The sequence below is a fragment of the Dasypus novemcinctus genome, chromosome 23, assembly GCF_030445035.2.
Source record: "Dasypus novemcinctus isolate mDasNov1 chromosome 23, mDasNov1.1.hap2, whole genome shotgun sequence".
Lineage (NCBI taxonomy): Eukaryota > Metazoa > Chordata > Mammalia > Cingulata > Dasypodidae > Dasypus > Dasypus novemcinctus.
In genome coordinates, this window is record NC_080695.1 from 13,926,018 (window position 1) to 13,936,408 (window position 10,391).

Here is a 10,391-nt window from a genome sequence, read left to right on the forward strand (position 1 = left end):
TCCCACTCAGGATCGGTTCCCAGAGCCACCTAATGAGAATCCAAGCAGACACAGAAGAACACACAGCAAATGGACACAGAGACCAGACAATGGGGGAAGGGGGGAGAAAGAAATAGATCTTTTTAAAAAGTGAGAGAGAATTGGCCTGGAAGTTCAAAAGAAAAAATTGCTGCCTCCGCTCTAGGTAACAGAGCCACCAGTAAAAGAGTCCCTGTGTCGTTAGGCAGGTAGATTCCCGGCTGTGGGCACAGAGAAAGCCTCTGTCCAGCACAGCGTGGTTATGGAGGTGTGTGTGAACTCCCGGACAGCTTTCCAGAGAAGGCTCAGAAGAACTGGGCTTCCTTGCCGCTGCTTCCTTAGTCACCTACTCTCCCCACCCTCCCCCTCAAAACTAGAGGCCTACGGCGAACTGTTTTGTAAAAAGGCAACGAACGCCTTCCCTCAAAACACACAAACTTAAAATCCAAGACATATAAAAATGGGAGCAATTAATAACCTCCAGAGCAATGAATTCCCTGGAGAGTTCCACCTGAGACAGATAACCTGGAGTGGGCTTGGGGTCAGCAGAGTGGGGTCAGTGCTCTCCTACTTGCTGTGAGATTTGGGGGGGGGGGTACCCTTAGAGCTCTGGGCCCCGGTTCCCACATCCGTAAAATAGAGATAATGGCAACTCGCAGCATCTTACAAGAATCCGGGGGCTAGTCGGTGAGAACCATGAAAGTCTTTGGTAAAAGCGACACACGAATGAGAACTCCTGATCTTGGGGTATTTCTGCCTAAAACTGCAAGCCTCCAGAGAAGGCTTTCCTTCTAACATTTACTCAACTGAATACATAGGTAGTGACCAAAACGATATATCCATAATTTAAAACAATTGTAAGAAGTTCTTATAAACCACAAAAAAGAAACAGCAAACTTTAAAGGTTTTCTAAACAATCACATTTCTCAATGATAAGTAAATCAGGGATGCGGAACATTTTCCCATTTATGATTCAGCCAAACTAAGCAAAAGGGTGTTTGCTTTGGAGAAGAGGAACTCACACACAGAAACTCCTTTTTATTACTGTAACTCCCACGTCATTTATCAGACTTTTATTGTATATAGTTATGCTTCAGGAATTTAAGTCTCGAATCCATAATCATGCAGTTCACCCTGAGATTGCACAATTCTAATGGATTCGAAGGTTTAAAAAAGTGATTACTAGAAAAACTACCAATGATGAAACTGAGACATCTTCCACCCGCCTCAATTCTCTCTCTTAGCCAGAGGGTAGCAGCTTGGTGAATAATCTTCCAGAATATGGTTTCTATGCATGTACTACCAGATATGTGATAACACAGTTTTTACAAATAATAGATGTACACTGTTATTCCTTTTTTTTAAGATTTATTTTTTATTATTTCTCTCCCCTTACTGCCCACCTCCCCTTTGCCTGCTCTCTCTGTCCATTCACTGTGTGTTCTTCTGTGTCTGCTTGCATTCTTGTCAGCGGCATTGGGAATCTGTGTTTCTTTTTGTTGCCTCATCTTGCTGCATCAGCTCTCTGTGTGTGTGGCACCATTCCTGGGCAGTCTGCACTTTTTTCATGCGGGGCAGCTCTCCTTGCAGGGTGCATGTACTTTTTGCGCGTGGGGCTCCCCTACGCAGGGGACACCCCTGTGTGGCATGGCACTCCTTGCACTTAGCAGCATTGCACATGGGCGAGCTCACCACATGGGCCAGGAGGTCCTGGGTTCGAACTCTGGACCTCCCATATGGTAGGTGGACGCCCTATCAGTTGAGCCACATCCACCTCCCTACACTGTTATTTCTTGATTCACCAGTTGAAGGCATTATCTGTTGGCTCCCCATTACGAGAGATGATGATTTAGATAGCAAATACTTTCCTCCTCCACCACCCCCATGCCATTTTTATAGTTACTATTTTCAGGTTCTTCTATTTAAATAATCTGTTTGAACCTGTGTTTCCTGTTCCATCAGCCTGTACTTTATGATCCCTTCCATGTTAGATGAAGGCACTGATAGCCCTAACCTCTGCCCGACTTTCTACACTCCCACCTTCGTCATCTGCCAGCTGAACTTTGACAGTGTCAAGGCTGGCAACTTTCTCATCCTCTTCTGCATATGTGGTTTGCTGCTTGGTCTGCTTCGTTTGCTACTTCTTGATTTTTCATTGGTAAGCCTTAGTAATGACTTCCCAAAATGGAAGAGGAGGATTTAGTTCTCCTTCAGTTCCTCTACCTCTAACACTCTTCCTCTTCCCAATTGAATTATACGATACTTTCGGTTAGATCAGTATTCAGCATTTACAGCATTATGTGCATTCGTAGCTGGCTCACATAATAAACTGTGACTCCTTTAACTATTCCTTTCCTGCACACTCTTGCTTCTCCTAGCGTTACTAATATACACACATATATATAATTTTTTTTTCTTAGTTCTCTTTGTGTATTTATCCCTAATTCAACTCTAAACGCGCTGCCATTTGTCTTACTCTCACAATATGTTCAGACACATCAGACGTTCTAACCATTTTATCTTGTTGGAGACATATGGAGCCTTTTGGCCTGCTCCAAACAAGACTGACTGCTCTTTATACCTAGGCATAGCTGTCATCTTGGGAATCATTTCCTCTCTACTTTGCATTGGATCTTTTCTTTCTTGCATCCTCTGTCTTCCTTTTTCTTGGTTTATTCCATCTTTGTGGTGGAGCCCATCCTTCAAGAACTTCCTATAAAGTGTTCAGCGTAGGTGTCTGAGGCTGCCAGGGCTGCTCCGGCAAATACCACCCACTGGTTGGCTTAAGGACAGGAACTGACTTGCTCACGGCTGGCCACAGGCCAAAATCAAGGCGCCAGCAAGGCTGTGCTTTCTCCCCAAAGCCTGCAGGGCTCTGGTGGTGGCTGCTGCAGGCCTTGGGGTACTTGGCTCTCATCTCCACATCCCATCATAAGCAATCCCTCTCCTTGTGTCTGTTTTTCTACTTTCTGCTGACTTCTGACTTCTTTCCTGCCTTTCTCTGATGGACTGTATCTAAATTTCCTCTTTTTATAAGGCCTCCAGTCATATGGCTCTGACTCACGTTGGCTACACCTGAACTGATAAAATAGCTTCACAAGGTGCTATTTACAAATGAGCTCACACCCACAGGAACGCTGATTAAGACTTGAACTTCTCTTTTGTGGCCTACGTGGTGTAAGGTTTTAAAACATGGACATCTGAAAAATGTTTTCTTCCTTTCCGCAATTGATAGCTTAATTGGGTATAGAATTCTAGGTTAGAAATATTTTTCCTTTGGAATTTTGAAAGCATTGCTTCATTGTCTCCTAGCTTCCAATTTGATTTTCGATTTTTTATATGTGGCTTGTTTTTAACCTCTGGAAATCTGTAGAATACTGTCTTACCAGCGTTTTGAAATTTCCTTGTAATGTGCTTTAGCACCGGTCAATTTTCATCATTTTTTTGAGGGGGGGGGGCACTCATTATATGCTTTAAATTTGGAAATAAGTTTTCTTCTGTTTTGGGAAAAGTTCTTAAATTATTTCTTTGATAAATTTTCCTCCTATGTTTTTTCCAGTCTCTACTTCTGGAACTTCTCTACTCAGATTCTGAACCCCCAAGACGAGACTTTATATAGAGGGTCTCATCTTTCCTATTTTCCGTCTTTTATGATTTCATTCCACTTTCTGGGAGATTTCCTCAATTTCATTTTCCAGCTTTACTTCTGAGTTTTTCATTTCTACTGTCATATTTGTAATTTGCAAGAGTCCCTTTTGTCTTTGGAATGCCTTTTTAAAAAATTGGATCCTAGTCTTGCTTCGCCGAAGCAATTTCTTCTCTTATCTCTCGAGCAGTTTATTGATACTAGAATGGTTTTTAGTTTGTTTTTCAAATTTTCTTTTCCTTGCATGACTTCTAGCTCCTCCAAAGTGCTCCCTGCCCCACCCTATTTGCTTGTTTTCATTTCTATCGTGGCTGAGACTTTCCTCCAGTGGTTTGTATTTCTTGGTGGTCTGTTCATTTGAGTAAGGTACTAAACAGCTGAGCAGAAGTTCAGTGGCCTGGGGTAATCTGGCTGGGTTGTGGAACCCACAATGCCATTGTCTTTGGATCTTTTTTCTTGGGATGGTCAGATTTCCCAGAGAGGGTATCCCACTCAAATTACCTGAGTAATTTACTTAATTCCCCTGCATTCAGCATGCTAGATCTCCTTTCAGCTACAGCTATGCTCAATGTATTCCAGTACAGAGACTTTTTTTTTTCCTGCTAAGAGAATAAACTTCCAGTTTACTGTCAGGGAAGGGCAGCTGATTAGCTACATGGAGTAAGGCGATACAAAAGCTTATTTTTTCTTTTGAACTTTTTATTAGGGAGGGTTTCAAACACCTACAGAAATAAACAATGTTACAATAACCCCCATGGACCATCACCAGCCTTAAATCACTTTGCTGATCCTGCTCCATATAAATCTCTTCCACTTCCCCTGTCCCATACAATTTTGAAACAAGTTCAAAACATCATATCATTTTCATCTGTAATAATTCAGAACATATCTCTAAAAGACAAGGACTTTATAACATAACCCCAACACCGTTATTAAATCTAGAAAAAATAGCAATAATTCTTCAATATCATCAAACATCCATTCAATGTTCAACTTCCCATTTGTCTTATAAATGTCAACAAAAATGTTTTCTCTTTGAGTCAGAATACAAATAAGACCTATACTAGGGGACTGGTCAATATGTCTTTCAAGTCTTTCTTAATTCATAGGTTCTCCATGAGCACTTTTTAAATTGGAAATTATTAGAGGAAGAAACTGAGTTGTTCTCCTATAGAATTTCTCAGTCTCTTTTTTGCTGAAGGGTAGTTTAACATTTTTCTCTGTCTTCTCTTCTGTATTTCCTGAAAATGGTAGTTGGATCTAGAGGTCTAATTGCTTCCTTCCACTGTTGTATGGTCAAGTTCACTGATTCATCCCTCTGTCTCCTCCAATTTGCTATTGAGCCTACACAGTAAATTCCTTAGTTCAGTGACTGTATTTTTTTAGTTCTAAAATATGCATATCTTCTTTATATCTTCTATTTCTTTGCCAAAACCATTTTTTTCCACTGGTTTCCAATGTGGTTTTATTTGCTCATTGAAGCTTTTTTATGATGCTCTAAAATCCTTAGATAATCCCAACATCTGTCATCTTGGTGTCGGCCTTTTTTTTTTTTTAAGATTTGTTTTTATTTATTTTCCCCACCCCCTCATTGTTTGTGCTCACTGTCTGCTCTGTGTCTGTTCATTGTGTGCTCATTTTTTTAGATGTATTTTTATTTATCCCCCCCCTCATTGTTTGCACTTGCTCTTTGCTCTGTCTGCTCCTTGTGTGCTCGTTTTTAAAAAAAATTTGTGTCCCCCCCTTGTTGTTTGTGCCCACTGTCTGCTCTCTGTGTCCATGTGCTATGCGTTCATCTGTGTCTGCTCCTCTTCTCTTTAGGAGGCACTGGGAACCAAAACTGGGACCTCCCATGTGGAAGAGAGGTTCTCAATCATTTGAGCCACCACTGCTCCCTGCTTTGCTGTGTCTCTGATTGTTTCTTCCTTGTATTGCCTTGCTGCATTATCTTGTTGCATCAGCTCACCGTGCCACCCCATCGTGCCAGCTCGCTGTCTTGCTTGTCTTCTCCAGGAGGCACTGGGACCTCCCGTGTGGTAGGCAGGATCTCAATCACTTGAGCCACATCTGCTTCCCTCATCTTCTTTTTAAGAGGCACCAGGAACTTAACCCAAGACCTCTGATGTGGGAGGGAGGTAGCCAATGGCTTGAGCCACCTTCACTCTGGCTTCTTGTGTTTCTCATTGTGTTTCCTCCTTGTGTCTCTTTGTTGTGTCTTCTTGTTGCATCAGCTTGCTGCGCCAGCCCATCATATCAGCTTGTTGTCTTCTTCATCTTCTTTATGAGGTACCAGGAACTAAACCCAGTACATCTCATATGGTAAGCAGGTGCCCAACTGCTTGAGCCACATCTGCTTCCCTTGGTGTTGGCTTTTGTTGATTGTGTTTTCTCATTTGAGCTGAGATTTTCCAGGTTCTTAGTATGATGAATGATTTTCTATCAAATCTTGGACATTTTCAGTTTTGCTTTATGAAAGTCTGGGTCTCGTTTAAATCTTCCATTTTAGCTGACCTCTCTGATACTGCGCTAGGAGAGGAGCTGCCTTGTTACTGCCAGGTGAAGGTGTAAGTCCAGGCTTCCCATGGGGTCTCCACTGACACCTCAGGGATCAAATGAGGGGGCTTCTTACTGCTAGGTGCTGGAAGTCCTGACTCTCCAATCCGCCTCCCCTGACACTGTTCCAATGTGGGGGAACATTGCCAATATGAACATGCACGTGCAAGTTTTTCAGTGAACACATGTTTTCAATTCTCTTAAGTGTATATGTAAGAGTAGAATTGTTGGGTCCTATGGTAACTGGATGTTGAAATTTTTGAGGTACTGCCAAACATTTTTCCAGAGAGGCTGTACTATTTTATATTCCAAACAGCAATATGTAAGAGATCCAATTTCTCTATAATCTTGTTAATATTGCTCTTTTCCCTATTATTATTCTTTTCCTTGACATAGTGAATATGAAGAGGTATCTTGTGATTTTGATTTGAATTTTCTTAATAACTAATGATGTTGAACATCTTTTCATGTGTTTTTTGTTGCTCACTTGTATATATTCTTTGGAAAAAATGTACCATTAAAGTCCTTTGCAGGAATGGATGTGGCTTAAGCAGTTGGGTACCTACTTCCCACATGGGACGTCCTGGGTTCAGTTCCCAGTGCCTCCTAAAGAAGATGAGCAGATGCAATGAGCAGATGCAATGAGCTGATGCAATGAGCAGTGAGCAGAGGTGACCCAAGCAGTTGGACACCCGCTTCCCACATGGGAGTTCCCAGGTTTAGTTCCCATTGCCTCCTAAAAGAAGATGAGCAGATAACAAGTGGACACAATGAGCAGAAACAACTTACAGACAACAAGCAGACACAGTGAGCAGACAGATGATGGAACCATCCCAGGGGGTTGGGGGGAAGTCCTTTGCCCATTTGTTAATGGAGTTGTCTGTAGTTGGATTGTAAGAATATTTGATATATTCTGGTACTAGACTCTCATCAGATATGATTTGCAAATATTTTCTCCCATTATGTAGGTTGTATTTTCACTTTTTGATAGAGTTCCTTAGTACACAAAAGTTTTTCATTTTGATGAAGTCCAAATATCTATTTTTTGTCATTGTGATATAGTGTGATATCTAAGAAACTTACTTAGTGCAGAGTTACAAATATTCATTCCTTTGTTTTCTTCTAAGGGTTTTCTAGTTTTAGCTCTGTATTTAGGTCTTTGATCCCTTTTGTGTTCATTCTTGAATATGGTATGAGGTAGGGGATGAATTTTTTCTTTTTCATGTCAACATCCAGTTGTCCCAGTCCCATTTGTCAAAAAGATTATTCTCTCATGACTTCTGGAAGATGGAGGATTAGAGAGGCAGAAGGATCACTTCTCTCCTGGAAAAATAGCTAGAGGACAAGTGGAGACTCTATGGAAGGCTGTTCAGGGGCTTAGGACATCAGGGGAAGGCTAGATAACACCCAGAAAAGAAAGGCACAAAGAAAGGAGTCACAGCTGTCTGGAAAAATCCCATGAATAAAGCTGCAGGAGTAGCTGCTGGCACCCATCCCCCTCCCCTCAGAGCAAATAGCAAGGGGTCCTCTGGCCCCTGGCAGGTCGCTGTGGCCTGAGAGAGTTGCAGGGGTCCTCTTCCCCCAGAGAGGGGAGAGGGAGGGACTCAGTCTACAGCAAATTCAGATTTTTGCCAGTGAACTTTGTCTGTTGCATTGAAGGGTTGGCAAGCTTCCAGGCCTGGTGGGACTGTGCCATTGTTTGCCCTGACAACCTGCAGGGAGCTATAGATAATTTGCCTTCGAAAACACCTTCCCTACTGCCCTGAGCTGGTTGCCGAGACAAGGAGGGAGGAAGAGTGTGGTTGGCCAAGGAAGGAGAACAGTTTCTGAAAAAGTTTGTTTTCCAGGTTTGGCTTACCCTGAGGATATTGCTTCTGCATTACCCACCTGGGCAGGGTTACAATGAATCCATTCCTCCTCCCTCCCCCAGATCTAAGATCTGAGCTGAGAGGTCTCCCAAAGAGAGCCGTTTGAGGGAAGACCAGAAAAGTGCATGAAAAAAAGGGGAAAATAATAATAAATAAATGAAAGAGGCAATTGGGTGCCTTTACTGCACCTCTCCAAGGCCCTTGGAAACTGGTCTGTACCCCATTACTGGGTCCTTAGCCCTGATTTGAGAAGATAAAAGGGGTAATCTTAAATATCTAGAACAAGTTGAACCAAGAACCAAAGAACCAGTCAAACCCTAGGCAAGAGAGAGAAAATGAACATCAGAGTAAAGCAGCATTATAATCAGATACCTAGATATCAGCAAAAAATTATAAGCCATACTAAGAAAAAGAAAGATATGACTCAGGCAAAGGAGCAAATCAAATTCCAGATGAGACATGGGACTTGAAACAACTAATCAATGAGGTTCAGTCAAATCATGGAGTTGAAGGACAACATGGCTAATGAAATAAAGACATTAAGAAGACACTGGGTGAGCACAAAGAAAAAATTGAAATCTTGGATAGAAAAATTAACAGAGTTCATGGGAGTGAAAGACATAAGTGAGATTAAAAATACAATAGAGGCACACAAGAGTGGATTTGAGATCATGGAAGAAAGAATCAGCAACATCGAGAACAGAATAGCTGGAACTGAGAGAATAACAAAGATAGAAAAGAATGGAAAAAATTGATCAGATGTTTAGGGAGTTGAACGATAGCATGAAGCACACCAATGTACAGATGTACATATTACGGGAGTTCTAGAAGGAGAAGAGAAGGGAAAAGGGGCAGAAAGAGTACTTGAAGAAGTAATGACTAAAAATGCCCTAACTCTCATAAAAGACATGAATATACATCCTAAGAAAGCACAGCATACCCCGATTAATCCAAATAGACCTACACCAAAACACATAATACTAAGAATACCAAATGCCAAAGATAAAGAGAAAATTCTGCAAGTAGCAAGGAAGAAGTGAAACATCACATACAAGGGGCATTCAGTAAGATTTAGTGTAGATTTCTCTTCAGAAACTATGGAGGTGAAAATGCAGGAGTATCATATAATTAAGGTACTGAAAGGAAAAAACTGCTAGCCAAGAATTCTTAATCTGGCAAAACTATCCTTGAAATATGATGGTAAGTTTAAAACATTCAAGATGAACAGAAACTAAGAGAGTTCATAAACAAGAGTCCAGCTCTACAGGAAACATTAAAGGGAGTTCTGCAGCCAGAGGAGAAAAGACAAGAGAGAGAAGTTTGGAGGAGAGGGTAGAAGTGAAGACTATCAGGAAGGGTAACCAAAAGGGTAAATAGACAAAAATAAGATATGACATATGAAAGCAAAAGGATAAAATAATTAAAGTAAATAATGCCTTTACAGTAAAAAGTATTGAGTGTTCATAGATTCAACTCCCCAGTCAAAAGACATAGGATGTGGCTCAAGCGATTGAGCTCCCACCTACCACACAAGAGGTCCTGGGTTTGATTCCTGGTGCCTCCTGGAGAAGAGAAGTAAGATGGCAAGCTGGCATGATGGGCGGGCACAGCAAGCCTATGCAACAAGATGACACATCAAAGAGACACAAAGAGGAAAGACAATGAGAGACACAACAAACCAGAGAGTTGAGGTGGCCCAAGTGATTGAGTATGTTTCTCCCACAGGGGAGATTCTAGGTTCAGTTCCTAGTGCCTCCTAAAGTGGGGACAAGCAGACAAAGAGAGCATACAACATACAGACAGCAAGTATAAACAATAAGGGGGGAGAATAAGTAAAATAAATCTTAACAAAAAAAAGACATAGGCTAACAGAATAGATAAGAAAATATGAGCCATCCATATGCTGTCTGCAGGAGACTTACCTTAGACCCCAGGATGCAAATAAACTGAAAGGGAAAGATTAGAAAAAGATATTTCACACAAACAGTAACCAAAAGAGAGGAGCAATAGCTATACTGGTGTTGGACAAAACAGACTTTAAATGTAAAAAAAGTGATAAGAGATGCAGAATGCCATTATTTATTAATAAAAGGCACCACCCACCAGGAAGGAGTAACAGTTATAAATATCTACACACATAACCAGGGTGCCCCAAAATACATGAGGAAATCTGGCAAAACTGAAAGGAAAAACAGACATCTCTACAATAAGAACTGGAGACTTCAACATAGCACTCACATCCATAGATAGAACTAGACAGAAGGTCAAAAAGGAAACAGAGAACTTGAACAATGTGATAAACAATG